At 46.3% G+C, this 15,842-nt stretch overlaps 1 pseudogene across 1 annotated transcript in view; it reads left to right on the forward strand.

The window, feature by feature from the left end:
• Positions 1-15,842, forward strand: part of LOC146194095 (uncharacterized) — an 81,326-nt pseudogene that overhangs the window by 24,977 nt on the left and 40,507 nt on the right. The gene's annotated exons all lie outside the window — the stretch shown is intronic.

The raw sequence follows: 15,842 nt of genomic DNA on the forward strand, positions 1-15,842 counted from the left end.
GTCAGTGCCATGACCTCCGTGCCGTTGAAAAGGTGTAGACTATACTGCCCAGGATTACAGCGTTGACCTGACGGTGCATGTCCCTTGCAACCTTCGGTCGATGCTGCCGGTGACTCATGCATTCTTGAAAGAGGCTGAGTAGACGGGGAAGAAAACAACAACAACAACCAAGCCCCCACAGAAGCCTTGAGGTGCCCAAAACCTCCATCCTGTTCACTAAAAGTGTCGTTTATTTTTCCACATTACACTGCCCATAAGTCTTTCTAAAGGCAACCAGATTTTCACCTTCAAAAAATGACTATCGAAAACTGAAAGGAGTAGTGAGCATGAGTGATTGCATGATGAGACTATTTACAATGATGCAGATGAGCAAAAGAAACAAGAACACAAGATGGCATACTTATTCGTGCGCCCGACTTAAGAAATCTGCGTTTGCGTGAAGTTTACCTCTCTTATGCTTTACGATAAAAGCATATTCCTGGAGAGTTAAACTCCACCGGAGCAATCTGCCGTTCTTTTGAGACAGTTGCTGGAGCCATGCCAACGGCCGATGATCGGTAATGAGAATAAATTCAGTGCCCCAGAGGTAACAGCGAAGCTTCTCAACAGCCCACACCAAGCAAGCACATTCTTTCTCAATAGTACTGTAAGCTTGCTCCCTCGAAGTAAGCTTCCTGCTGGCAAACAAAATAGGATGTTCTTCCCCCTTTTGGTTTTCTTGGCTTAGCACCACGCCCATCCCTCTTTCGCTAGCGTCACATTGTACCAAGAAAGGCCTCGTGTAGTCTGGAGTAGCCAGCACAGGCTGAGTTATCCAACGACAGCTTCAAGGACTCAAACGCTTTACGCTTACGATCGTCCCACACAATATTATTGGGTTCCTTTTTCTTGAGGGCATCTGTTAGTGGACTCGCCTTTTCCGAGAACCGGGGAATATACTGGTGGTAGTAATTCCCCAATCCGATGAAAGACATCAACCCCTTCTTCGTTTGCGGCAAAGGAAACTCCTTGATAGCCTGAACTTTAAGTTGTTGTGGTCGTCTTACTCCTTGGCCGACTATATGACCCAGATATTCCACTTCATTACGAGCGAATTTACATTTCGCAGCCTTGACCGTTAAGCCTGCGTCTTGCAAGCGAGCGAAGACCTGCTGCAAGTGTTGGAGGTGGTCCGCCCATGTGTCTGAAAAAATGGCTATATCGTCCAAGTAGGGCAATGAGAAATCCTCTGTTCCGGTTAGAACCCGATTCATTAGCCTTGAAAATGCATACGGAGCATTTTTTAGACCAAAACTTAGAACAAGTGGCTTGAAGGCACCGAATGGAATCATGAATGCGGCCAGGTTGCTTGCACGTTCAGTAAGTGGTACTTGCCAATATCCCCTGACAAGATCGATGACCGATATGTACTTTGCCCTGCTTGCTTTCTCGATGCAGGCTTCAATGTTCGGGATTGGGTAGACCTTCGTTACCGTAACGGCATTTAACTTCCGGTAGTCCACACATGGACGCGGATCTTTGCCGGGAGTCTCTACTGAAATCATAGGAGACACATAATCACTTTCTCCCTTCTCGATTAGCTGCAGTTCAAGAATTTAATCTACAGCATCTTTCAAAAGTTTTTCTTGACGTGGGGAAAAGCGATATGATTTGCACTGATTTGGCGACTGACTAGTCACTTCAATATCGTGCTGGACTAGGGTGGTCTTTCCGGGAATTGTAGAAAACAGATGTTGGTATTTTTCGATTAGGGCAGTCAGATCCGCCAGCTGATCGCTACCAAGTTTCGTATCAGTAGTAGCCTCCAAAATTTCTTCGACAGTCAACATTCTGTCGGTTTTCTCCAAGTAAGGAATATGAGGCTGAACTTCCTCTGGTTGGTTTAGTGCGATGCTGACGACTTGCACTCTTTCCACTTAGGGCTTCATTAGGTTGCAGTGATATATGCATACCTCTTTACGACGTCCAGGAAGTCTTACGACATAGTGTCTCAGATAGCTTTTGCTGGATAGTCGCTGGTCCTTCCCATTGAACTTGCAATTTATTTGCCCTTGCAGATCGTAAGAGCAGCACTTTGTCTCCTTCCTTGTACACTCGGAGGCGACTGTTTTTGTCATAGTAAACCTTGCCCCGAGCTCGAGCCTTTTTCAAGATTTGCTTCAACCAGCTCTCGAGTTTTGTGCAGGCGGTTCAGTAGTGAGAGCACATACTCCGTTACCAAGGGGTTTTCTTCTTGGCCTTCCCAGCCCTCAAGCAGTAGTCGCAAAGGTGAACGAAGGTTTTTTCCGTAGACCGATTCCACAGGCGTAAAACCCGTGGACTCGTGCGCGACGATCCGCAGAGCGAAAAGCATAGCTGGCAAAGCCAAGTCCCAATCTTTTTTCTTCTCGTAGCATAAGGCCCTGAGGATACGTTTCATGACTGAATGCGTTCTCTCCACGCTATTACTTTGTGGGTGGTTTACCGAACTGTGCAAAATTTTGATGCCACACCTTGGAAAAAAACTGCTTGTTAAAGCACTCGTGGAAACACTACCAAGGTCACACTGAATCTCAGCTGGGAACCCGATCCGAGAGAAAATTGATAGAAGACTGATAGAAGAAACCAGGCCAATAGTACTCCGCCAAGAGCCTGCACTTCGTTTTCGTGATTCCTAAGTGCCCCGACCATCCTTCCTTATGAGCAAGTTCTAAGAGGTCCCGTCTGTACGTGTGCAGAACTACCAGCTGATCTACTTCATTTCCGCCTTTATCCTTAAAGTGGCGATAAACGAGGCCATTCTTCACATAGAACGAGATATTTGGTGCTACATTTTTTCCCAGGCTATCTCGACATCTTGCCAGCGTTGGGTCAGAGGACTGTTCACTGATGAGCGTGGTTTTATCAAGCTTTACCAGATTACCGAAGTTCGCGCTTTCCGGCGAAACCAGTGTGGTCACGTCCGCTTCTTCGGGCACATCTTCTGCAGTTTCGCTATCAGACTTGTCAGTTTCTGGCTTTGTCGCGAGCGTTTGTGGCTCGGACCTGTTCGCTTTCGTCATGGAGCGAATGACTACGAGAACGGGATTCATATCAAGCGAGATGCCCGCGTCATTTAGCTGCCTTGCCGTTCTGTTCGAAAGAATATACGGGCAGCTGGGCAATACCCCGTTGGGCACTGCCGCCTCAGTGTCTACTGCACCAAAAGGCCCGTCTAGTTTTACTCTGGCTACTGGCAAGCTGATTGTGTGATCTTCCAGAGCCTGGCGAACCCACACGCAATCGCCTGTGAAATCGTCTTGACTCACTAGTGAGGAATGAACTAGGTCGTGCGTAGCTCCGGTGTCTCTCAGTGCTTTGCAAGACTGGCCATTTACTTCTATGTCGTACAAATATGGCTTAAGCAGGTCGTCTGCCTTATCCATGCACAAGTTGACCGGGGACACTTTAGGCACACGACAGCCTGAAGCCACATGACCTGGTTGGTGACACTTGTAGCAAACAATGGGCTTTTTTGCTTCAAACAACTTGGATTTTAGCTTTGGCTTGTCTGAATCCAACACTTCATTTGAAGGTGAAACATCTGTTGAACCCTCAACTCTTTTAGACAAAAGACGACGTTTTCCTTGCTCGTTACTTCGGACTAAGCCAGGCTTTTCGTTATCAACTTTCTTTCCGTGTCTGGAGCAATACAAGTCTGCGTAATCAGCCGCCACTTGTACAGTTTTTACATCTGGCCTGTCCTGAATCCAATCCTTCAGGGTTGAAGTAATAGAACAAAAAAAACTGCTCGAGCGCAATCTGTGCTAGCAGCTTTTCACGATCCTCATAAGAGTCTACTCCACGGAGCCAGCTCTCTAGAAAGCCTAATAACTTGTAAGCAAACTCAGCATAGCTTTCTTCTGGGTTTTTCTTTGCCTCTCGAAACTTAATTCGAAAAACCTCAGGGGACAGCCTAAACTTTTTCAGTAGGCAGGATTTTACGGACGAGTAGTCCGCCTCTTCAGGATCTAACCTTGCCAAAGCGTCGGCAACTTCGGCTGGCAGTAAGCTCAGAATCCTTTGTGGCCAGCTCGACTCCACGAAGCCCAACCTTTTGCACACCCGCTCGAAATTCACCAAGTAAAGACCTATGTCTCCCCCGGCGCGGAAGGGCTGCAAGTGGCTTCGCATGTCAACTTTCGTCGAGATATCGACCGCCGTCGCTTCATTCTCCTTCTTAACCTTTTGCTTGAGCCTCTCTAGGTCAAGTTCTTCCTTTTTCCGTCTCCTCTGCACCTCGGTCCAACATTCTAAAATTTCGTCGGCCCCCGCGCCGCACTTTTCAATGGCCGAGATGATATCAGGCTTTCTCATGGCTTTTGTCGCCCAACTTTTCTGCTAAGAGCATTAATTCGGGCTTCACAATTGCACTGAAATCCATCTTGCTACGACCGAAATTTTCCGAGGAAACAATCTGGCTGCTTTCTACCCAGTGCCCCTTCGGGGACAATTAGCCCCATTTTAACTTTTAAGCTGCTTGATGAACAAAATAGATGTTTCAGGCACTCACTGATAACCGCCGCGGAAACCAGACATCGATCCCACCGCTGCCACCAGCTGTTACGTTTCTGGGTGTTTCGACGAACGACGAGCAAGCGGCCACACTGAAGCTTGTCAGGAATACCTTTATTCCATCTCGGCAGCCGGGCAGGAAAGAGCGACGCAGCGCTCGGACGAGGCGCTTATATTGCCCCTGGAGCGACGCAGCGCTCGGACGAGGCGCTTATATTGCCCCTGATATCGGGGCTTCTCATACGCGTCGTCATGAACAAGACGGAACGATACGTTCCGCGTGAAAGAGGGCGTTATCAGCCAAAGAACGTAACAGCATGGAGAACCTTTTCACCACTGAGATCATATCCGTTCTGTCCTCTGGGGGCAGAAACCGGCTACAGCTCTGAAAGATTGAATCATCCATTGCCAGAAAAATGCCGCGCGTTTCCTGCAGGTGTGCATTCCAGCCAAGACAATGCTCTGTTCAGGGGGTGTGGATAAGTGTCTCTCTGCCAAGCTTCGTAGATGAAATCCTATAGCTACATGCTTGTAGATGACGCGAGGAGGAAGCGATGCCCATTGCACCATGCTGGCGTCGCGGTGACCGCATTGTGTTCGGTAACTCAAGACGCCCCGCGCATATGCGCCGCTCACTTTCGCAGGAGACGATTCCACCTAGCTGAGCTCTGCAGCAGCAACAAACTCCTGGCTGCTTTGCACTTTGTAATCCCCCTCTCTCTCTCTGCCTCCTCGCTCTCCTTTCGATTTTTTTTTTACAATAAATTTCAGTCGGTCGTGAATATGCACGCTGAGAGAGTCTGATTCTATCACTTTGAACATAGCCCGCACCATGGCCCGCGCTAGTCGCTCTTACAATACGAAGACAGTATATGCATGCGTTATGAGTGGATTGTGAAAATGCTGAAACATTCCCCCATACTGCATGAACTTGATATACTGCAACCACTGTCACTACTTTCGCCCCAAGGCCAAAAAGGGGGGGAGCTTTCGCTTTCTACCTGCATTGGCGTGGCCATTTCGCATGGTGCGCTTTCATGTCGTCTTCTACACTCCCGTCCAATGTGTTTCCCACCGCTTCCTGCATGATGGCTCCACATCCTCCCGCAAAAGGCGGATTTAGAAAAAAGAAAAAGGGCTAAAGTGGACTCGTGCTACAAAGTGAACACTGCATCAGAAAAAAATAAAAACTATGCATTTACAAATATTTCAGGCCCCTCCTGAATTTATTGTCTTCAGAATATAAGAGGGACTTCGAATCAGTTAATCTGCTTTCTTTATAATTCACAATCTATATTTAATAACAATCAGTCCACATGAGATTTGGGCTATTTTTAGAAATTGATGGCCCCAAGTAGGGCTAATTCTCAGTGTAGTGCATGATGCTCAACATTATTCAGATAACTTTGAAATGATAGGTTAAGAAATTAACAAAATCCTCTCTTGGGTGCACCACCGGTAAATAGAGAACGAATCGCATCTAAAAAAAATGGATGTTGCTGTTTACTGGGATTTTGTAGTCACCATGAAGGAAGACAGAATGGAGAAAAATTTTCCACAATTTTCAGTTTTGGGAGGTCGCACGGGCGCGGATCAGTGCACGAGAGTGAGATAGTCGTGTTTTTCTCTCTCCTATATACCACTGCTCGCTCCTGAGCAAAACAGATATAAGCCGGCTGAGTCGTTCTGAGCCGCTCACTAAAGTGAGCCGCTTTGCGCACCTCTACTTCGAGGCCCCTTGGGGGAGGCAGCACACACTTTGGCCCATATTTCCCATAGACTGCATTTCTGGGCTGACCCACCTGGGGGTAGTTGTCTTTTCTTATCTTCCACTTCATCTTTCACTTTCCTATCTCCTTTCCTGCAACTCTGCTGTCCTCTTCTTGGTTTTTCCTTCTAGACTGCTGGGGTTGTGTGGTGAACCGCCCTGTTGTCTGTCATATTTGGGTATAGTCAGGGCTGGCATTGGCCTCGTCCCTTTGTTGGGTTCCGCCTTGACTGAACATAATTCTTTTATGGCGACCATTGTTAATTTAAACAGCGTGAACAGGAAGACACAGGACAATATATATACTCCGCAGGAGCACCTTGTGTAATGAGGTGTTCGTGCTTAGCGCCACCATTGACCCTGAGCCCCCTTACCGAAGCTGTAATCTGTACCATGGTGATAGGTTGAAAGGTTGAGGGATGAAACCGTCGGTCGAGGTCGTGGTCAAGCCTCGGCCAACGGGCTTCCCACCTGTCTACCAGGTGAGGGACTCCGGGACCTTCCTCTGCATATAAGGGTGAAACAGAGGCGACAGAATATTAGGAACCCTTAGACCACCCATAATGCATGGAAAAACATTCATCAAAACAACTTGATCGACCTCCGAAAAGGAGTCGCACCAAAGTGACACAAAAAATCACGGCACCAACTGAGAACTTGCCAAAGTTTCTTGTCCTGCGCTCATTATCAGAGTCTAAACCTGTAAATGAGCTATCAGTTTTTCTGATAGCCAGCTCGCTGAAGGCCATCATTGGGGCTAACTATAAAGCGAAAAAACTAGGATCTGGTGACTTGCTAATAGAGGTATCAGACAAAAGCCAGTCTGACAAACTCCTCATAACAAAGACATTTGCTCACCTTGACGTTCAGGTATCGCCCCACAGCAGTCTTAACAGCTGTCAGGGAGTGGTTTCTGAGCGAGACTTCTTAAATGAAACAGAATCAGATCTCATTGAGTGCCTACAGAACCAAGGTGTAACAGCAGTACGGAATAACAATCAGGCGAAAGAATGAAGAAATGAAAATGAAACATATTGTTCTCACTTTCAACCGGAGCACACTTCCTGAATTCATTAATGTGGGATTCATCCGATGCAAAGTTAGCCCGTACATACCAAGCCCCCACAGGTGCTTCAAGTGTCAGCAGTACGGGCATGGCAGCCAGACATGCCGAGGACGCCTGTGCAAAATGCAGCGCACATGACCATGCAACTGATAATTGCAATGCAACTGACTTCAAATGTGTGAACTGTGAGGGCACACACCCTGCATACTCACGATCCTGTGTGGCCTTTCAGGCCGAAAAGGAAGTGATCAATCTGAAAGTAACCGAGAATATATCATACGGTGAGGCGCAGAAGAAACAAAGTTCTCTCTCTGCTTCCTATGCTGACGCAGCCCGTAGAGGGGCCAGGCCTCATCTAGTAACGGTGGGCACGCAGTGCAATACTGCTGACGTGCTCCCACCACGGCTCCTTACTAAGCAGCCACCAGCTGCCCCAATCTTTTCAATCCCGGAGGTCACTTTCTCCCGGACGTCCGGGCACCAAAGACATCTGAGAGAAACTTGGTTCCTCTGGAAAAACCTCCTGCCTTCATGCCTTCACCAGAGGCGATGGAGGTTAGCGTGGACTCCGCAGCGTCAGTGGCGCCTAGGGAGTCCGCCATTGAGAGGCGGTGCCTGCCGGACCGCTCCAAATTGAAAAAACATACGCCAGTTAAGCCACCTGATAAAGACGGCGAGTCTTAAACCCACTGTCTCATCCACATCCCGCACTTACAACAATGGCTACTGAGAGTATCGTTTATTGGAACTGTCGGGGACTACTAAATAATCTGGATGATTGCATCTGAAATCCTTGTCGAGCACCAACCAAACATATTTTGTCTGCAAGAAACCCACTTAAAACCAGCAGACACAAGTTTCCTCAAGCAGTACCTTGTATTCAGGAAGGATAGGCAAGGCAGCACTCGCCCCTCTGGCAGTGTTGCCATTGTAACTCAAGAATCAATCCCATGCCGAAGCATCTCACTTAATACAGACCTAGAGGCAGTGGCAATACGAGCCTTTATTTTTGGTAAAATAACAACAGTGTGTTCTCTGTACATTCCTCCAGATTATAGGTTATGTAGCGAAAGTTTTGAAAAGCTAATTGATCAACTTCCGGAACCATGGCTGCTGGTCGGAGACTTTAATGCACACCATCCATTATGGGGATGTACAAGAATGGACTCCCAAGGTGTGCTAATCGAAAAATTCTCATTGTCCTCTAGATCATGCCTACTTAACACAAAAGAGCCAACATACTACAGCATATTACATAACACATACACATCCATAGATTTAGCTACTGGCTCCCCAATGCTCTTAGCAGCTACAGAGTGGGTTGTAATTAACAATCTATATGGAAGTGACCATTTTCCGATCTCTGTAAAGTATGCAGGTAATAAAAATGAAAATGCGTCTAATCCTAGAAAGTTTATAGAATATGCAGCCAACTGGGAGATGTTCAGGGAACACTCATCATTGGCTTGTTCATCAGTTACTGACTTAGGCGTTGATGAAACTCAACGCTTGATCACGCTGCACATTATAGAGGCAGCAGAAAGATACATTCCACAGACTTCAAGTAAGCCACAAAATAAACGAAGATCCTGATGGAATGCAGAATGTAAGACTGCTCGTGAAGCTCAAAACAGGGCATGGTCGAAACTACACCTATACCCCACAGCCGAAAACCTAATAGCCTTTAAGCGTGCAAAGGCAAATGGCAGGCGTGTTCGACGCATCTCCAAGCGAGAAAGCTGGTCATCATTTCTTTCTTCTGTGAACTCTTATCCTGATGCACACAAAGTTCACAACAGGATAAGAGCACTCAAAGGATATAGCACAATCCCAACGCCCCTTGTCAGCACCAGTGGTGACTCTCTTGAACATCAAGCAGACACACTAGGGCAAAACTTTGAATACATATTCAGCTCAGCACACTATACAAATTCCTTTTTGCGGCACAAGGCAAGAGAGGAGAGGAAGCACATACGTGATAAAAGACCATCCTCAGGAGGATACAATAGCCCATTCACCATGCGGGAGCTGAAGATTGCACTAGACGCATGTGGTAATACAGCACCAGGTCCTGACAGGATCACATACGGAATGCTCAGGCATCTGCATGTGAACACTCTTGAAACCCTACTCTGCCTGTATAATAAAGTATGGGCCACAGGACGCTTTCCTAAAGCATAGAAGGAAGCGATCATCATCCCAATATTAAAACCCGGAAAAGAACCCACACTTGCTGCTAGTTATCAGCCTATCACACTAACCAACTGTCTATGCAAGCTTTTTGAGAAAATGGTAAATCGTCGCCTTCTCTATTTCCTTGAATACAATGGTCTTCTTCATCGAAACCAAGCTGGTTTTAGAGCTTTGCGGTCAACAGCTGATCAGCTCATTGCCTTTGCGTCTTGTGCAAGGGATGCTTTTGTACATAAACAACATTGTTTATCTATCTTTTTCGATCTGGAAAAAGCATATGATACCACTTGGCGCTATGGTATCATCCGCGACCTCTTTTCTCTCTTGGCATCACAGGGAACATGTTGAATACAATACGAACTTACTTGTCTGAACTTGTTTGAACGAAAATTCAAAGTTCGTGTTGGCAATGCATATTCAAAGCAGTACATTCAGGAAAATGGTGTCCCTCAAGGTGGTGTTCTCAGTTGCACACTTTTCGTAGTCAAAATGAACTCTTTAAAAAGCGTGCTGCCAAAAACTATTTCTTGTTCTGTATACAGTAGACTCCCTTTAAGACGAACTCCAAGGGACCATGAAAATTGTTCGTCTTATCAGAAGTTCGTCTAATCAGGAGTGCTTCCAAAAATGATGTTTGAGCATGCAGAGTGTGTCCAAATACCTCGTATATGAGAACAAATGAATAAAAGGGCCTTTCAGGCAAATAAACTGCGATACAAGCATTTATTGGACTAATGATTGTCTACTACACTTTGCAGTAGTAAGGCATCAGGCATTGTTGACTGTTACCCAGTCTGTTATTTTTTTTTTGTGTGTCTGCCGTGAAAATCGACGACCTGCTACAAAAGCAGACATCTCGCTTAACTTTTGAAGATACCCTTCAGTGCCCTCACACTGTTAAAAAAACTGCACTAAAGTGTCTAGGCAGGCATCAGCTGCATCACAGGTAACTAGTGCAGATTCAGGCATAACATTCAAGCACTTCTTCAATCAGAGCGTCCAGTGTGTCAGCCCTACACGTTTCCACACTTTCGTCAATGCTGACATACGCACTGATGTCAATGAACACACCCTTACTGCTCAGCGCAGAAACAATGCTTCTATCCTCCAAGTTTGCAGTGTGGTCCTCATTCGTAGTATCGCAGTCATTCTGCACTGAGCAATTGCTAAGCGCCACAAATCCTGCATGGCGGAAGGTGTTGGCAATAGTGGCTTGAGTAACCTGCTCCCAGGCGCTCGTCAGTAAGTGGACAGCACGTAACAGGTTAACTGTGTACTCCTTATTGCTCTCCATGCAAATCAGCATCCTTTGCAGCAGAGAGCGACGATAGTGCCTCTTCAAACTACTTATTACTTCCTGGTCCTTAGGCTGCAGCTTCGCCATTGTATTCGCTGATAGAAACTCCAGTCGGATGGCATGAAGTCCGGCGACGTGGCTGTGTCCGGGACAGTTTTCAACAACAATGAGAACTTTTCTCTTCTGTCTCTGGAAGTGGCGATCCATCTCTTGAAGCCACTGCTCGAAAAGTGCCTGCGTCATCCACGCTTTTGAATTAGCCATGTACGTGACCGGCAGCGTTTTTATGTTTTTAAAGCAGCGTGGTGCTTTAGATTTGCCAATCACCAGCAACTTTAGTTTGTCAGTCCCAGTCATATTTGCGCCCGCGAGGACCGTTACTCGAAGCTTTCTCCGTTTGCCCGCCACGCAGTCATCACCAGCAAATGCAAGCGTTTTATTTGGGAGTAGCTGGTAGAAAAGCTCAGTTTCGTCCATGTTGTATATGTCTTGAGGGTCATATTCGTTCATGAGTTCATTCATCTTGTTCTGCCTCCAATCGCTGCAGACCGCTTCATCCACTGCAGCGGCCTCGCCGACAACGCAACGAAAGGCCAGTCCATGCCTTTTCCGAAAACGGTCGAGCCACCCATCGCTGCACGCAAACTCGACATTCAGTCGCAGGACAATTTCTTCCGCCTTAGCTTTCAGTAGCACTCCATTCACTGGCAAATTCGCACTGCGCGCTCTCTTCACCCAGGCAAGAGAGCCTCTTGCCTCTTCCGCTTCGGTGCAAACTCACCATCTTCCAAAGCACTGGTAATCCGCACTTCGTCCTTCACGATACCGCTCACGGTACTTTTCGCGATGCCGAACTTGCGCGCTATTTCAGTCTTTGAAAGCCGGCCGGCGCAAACTTCGGTCAAACCTTCGGCCTTCTCACGAAGCTCAAGCGGCTTTTTTCGAGTTGTTGGCCGACTAGCCATAATAGCAACACGGCGAACATGGCGCGCACGAAAACAAACAGCGCACACCACGAGGTGACAGCGTACAGCCTGGTAGAAAATTGCGGGACACGACGCGCACACCCGCCACGAACAATGGATCTGTGCACTGCGTAGTAGGCGTCGTTGGCGGTCAGCAAAGGCGCGGAGCTCGGTAGCACTGGCATGACGACACTATCACGTGATCACCATTGGGAAACGTCATTGGCTGCTTTTTCTTCTCACGATATTTTTCCCGCGTTTCGCTAGTTTTGCTGGCCGGGCCGCGCATGCTCTTTTCTTTTCTCTCTCTCTCTCTCTCCTTCTCTGCGCTCTGTTTTGTCCTTGCCCGAGGCCGTACCAAGACAGTCGGCGCGACGCGAAACGCGAACCTACTCCTACTGCGGGGACAAAAGGAGTGAGCGGGGTGGGAGAGGACGAGCAGCGGCACTCTTCCGCCTTCGTAGAATCGCATTTCCGACGCCGACGTGCTTGGGTCTGCGTGCGTCGGCGGCACGGATGGTCATGGCACTGAAAAGCTTTTTTTTTTCTTTCTGCTGAAGCGCTGCTCGGACGGTCGAGTAAGCTGCGCGAGTGGGGTGCGGCCGGCTGTGAAAATTCATCTTAACCGATTAGCGATTGCAAAGTGTTCATCTTAAGCGGATTTTTTTTGCATTGACTCTATGGGGAACCAAACAAACGACCTCCACTGTTCATCTTAACCGAGGGTTCATTTTAAGCGAGTTCGTCTTAACGGGAGTCTACTGTATGTTGATGACGTCCAGATAAGCTTCAAATCTTGCAACTTGACCATCTGTGAACGACAGATTCAGCTAGGTGTAAACAAGTTGTCCAGGTGGGCTGATGACAATGGGTTTAAATTTAACTCTGAAAAGAGTGTTTGTGTACTTTTCTCTGAGCAGCGTGGCATCAGGCCTGACCCCAACATTACACTGAATGGTCAGAGCCTTGCCTTTAAAAAGGAACATAATTTTTCTTGGCGTAGTTGTTGACGAAAAACTTTCCTTCATTGCCCACATAAAACAGTTGTGACTGAAGTGTCTCAAAGCAATGAATTTGCTAAAAATTCTCTCTCACCGGTCATGGGGCCTTCTGAACCTTCTGGATAGTGTAGTTCTATCACGCATTAACTATTGCTCGATGGTCTATGGGTCTGCATCATCCTCTGCGCTAAAATTGCTCGATCCCGTGCACCACCTCTGCCTTCGCCTCGCTACGGGCGCTTTTCGAACTAGCCCAATTGCTAGCCTCTATGTCGAGGCCAACCGATGGTCACTGCAACGAAGGAGACAATTTACTTCTCTAACTTATGCTATGAAGGTACTATGCCAACTGGACCATCCATGTCGCCGGCTCCTGCTTGACAAAACTGGCACAGCACTTTTCTAAAAAAAACCATCTCTAGCACCACCATATCCAATCAGAGTTGCCACGCATATTGAATATTTGGATGTTCTGGTTACCAGTCTTCATACAACTTCTATAAAAGACCTAATTGCTCCTTGGGAAATGCACGGTGTTAATTGTGACCTCTCATTTCTTGAAGTGGGGAAGCACGCACCCCCATTGCCATACAGCAGCACTTCATGTCACTTCAGGTGAAGTACACTTATGATGAATATTACAGCGATGCTTCAAAGTCTGCTCAAGTGTCCTGTGCAGCACATGGACCGCAATTTTCACTTTCTAAAACACTGAACAGACACACAAGTATATTTACAGCTGATTGCCATGGAATCCTTCTAGCTGTGAGACATATTATATAAAATAAAATGCAGACATCGATCGTCTATACAGACTCCCTCAGTGTTTTAACGTCCCTATCCTTTTGGAAGTGGCATAATAAGAACCCAGTCCTGAATTCTCTCTATACCACCCTTATGTCTGCCCATAAACTAGAACTTAAAGTTACACTGTGTTGGGTGCCAGGCCACCGCTGTATATCAGGTAACGAGGCAGCTGGTAGTCTTGCTGCATCAGCTGCCCTTCGATACACTACAGACATTGACAACATATCATATCAGGACCTCAAGCCACACATCAAAAACATGATTCGACAACAATGGCAAGAGGAATGGGACGCAGCAACAGAAAATAAACTACACACAATAAAGCCAAGGATAGGCAGGTACCACAGAAAAACAACACAGATTTAAAGAAGTAGCTCTGTGCAGGCTGAGAATTGGTCACACATACACAACACATACATATTTAACTAGTTCTCCTGCACCACACTGCTCTAGATGTGGTGATCGGCTTACTGTCACTCATGTTTTAATTATATGTGCACAACTGGAACAAGAAAGGAGACGCCATTTTCCCTCCTTGTACACTCAGCAAATATCTGCACACCCATCCATTTTTATTGGCGACAACCCAATGGTTCCTTTTAAACAGGTGCTTAAATTTTTATCACAAGTAGGCTTTTTACATGGAATTTCTTATCGACGTGGCTCTCAGCCCGCTCCTCCTTGAGAGGACGGATGAGATCTTCTAAAGCATCTACATATACATCGCAAATGAATTTTAGGCCCTATACACCATTGTTTTTAGCGATATTACAGAGCGAATACATCTTTAGGCCCTATACACCACTGTTTTTTATCCCTTCATGAAACATCACAACTATCCCATTACATAAACTTGATTACAGTCGATGCCATGCTTGTGTAGAGCAATCGGGCTGTGCTCAACTTGTAATAAAAACTGGAATTAAAAATCAGCCCACGATTTGCGGACAAAGTGCTCATGCTCATCTTCTTCACAGGTCTGTGTGGGTCTACTTCCGCACAAGTATTGCCTGTAAAAAGTAAAAACTGCGACGAGGTATCGATTTTATGCAGGGAAGTGTACCGATCGAGTGCTCTACACAAGGGTGACGTAGACTGTACACCGTTAACCTTGAGTTTGGCGCTCTTTGGCCTGAGTCGCCCTTGCGCCATTAAAATCCATCATCATCATCATCACAGGACATTATACAAGGAAGCCACAGAACAAGCGCTGACTCGCAACTCAGCCTGTGCCTTTACTCCAAGGTCCAGATAAAAACAAACATGAAGAAAACGAAGCAATCACGTGAAACAACCCCTGGGTTCACCTGCTACACAAAAAGTCACTCAAAAAAGAATTCTCTTTGCTTGAAAGAGCAAGAGAAGTCTTGCCTACACAGTTATTGTCCCTTGAAATAAAATATGCTTCAACTATTTCTCTCGTCAACTTTTCTTTGTGGCGATACAAAATCCCAACCTGGTTAAACATGGGAGTACACTTCTCCTTTGAATGCTTTTTGAATGCTTTTAAAGTTTTTAGATACGTTGTGGATCCTTATTTCAAAAACATGGTAATGGTTTACAGTTTACAAAACAGAAAACTGCACAACCAAAGACGCCGCCATACTTTTAGCAGTGCTGCTATAAGCAAAAGTGGTTGTTGGTATCTGCAGTAGGTCCGACCAGGTTTATTTAGTTAATTTATTCATATCATTTTATTTCAAGCTTTTTTGGTATTCGGTTATAACAAAATCTGTGCATGTGTTCATAGAGCTGCATAGAGTTACAATACTAACTGTTCGTTGTATCCACGACATCGGTGTATGCAGATGCAGACTACTACTGAGAAAAACGAGACTGCCATATGAAAAAATTAGGTTTTAAATTGTTCTCGCTTGTTGCTCAGCTCCACAGCCGGGTATTATTCCTTAATTTGGGGATGGAGGTTTTCAATAAAGCAAGAAAAAAAAAATTGTTGAAAAAGTCAGCAGACTGTCCTTTTAAAAGTGTTGTGTTATAATTCTGTAATTACACCTGGCCATGCCACGCTGTGTATATTAGTCCTTTGCATGTAATAGCACGGCCCAAGCAGAGATCTCCTCCAATAAGGGAATTTCCAGTCAAGATATCTCTACCTTCATGTCTGGTTCAACAAAGCTGAATACTTGAGTCTCTCGGCGGACACTTGAGGGATGCTCATACAGACTAATTGGGAAATGGAGTAAGGAACTCT

This window comes from Amblyomma maculatum, chromosome 3 (assembly GCF_055883805.1).
Source record: "Amblyomma maculatum isolate TAMU_Amacu chromosome 3, ASM5588380v1, whole genome shotgun sequence".
NCBI classification, from domain to species: domain Eukaryota; kingdom Metazoa; phylum Arthropoda; class Arachnida; order Ixodida; family Ixodidae; genus Amblyomma; species Amblyomma maculatum.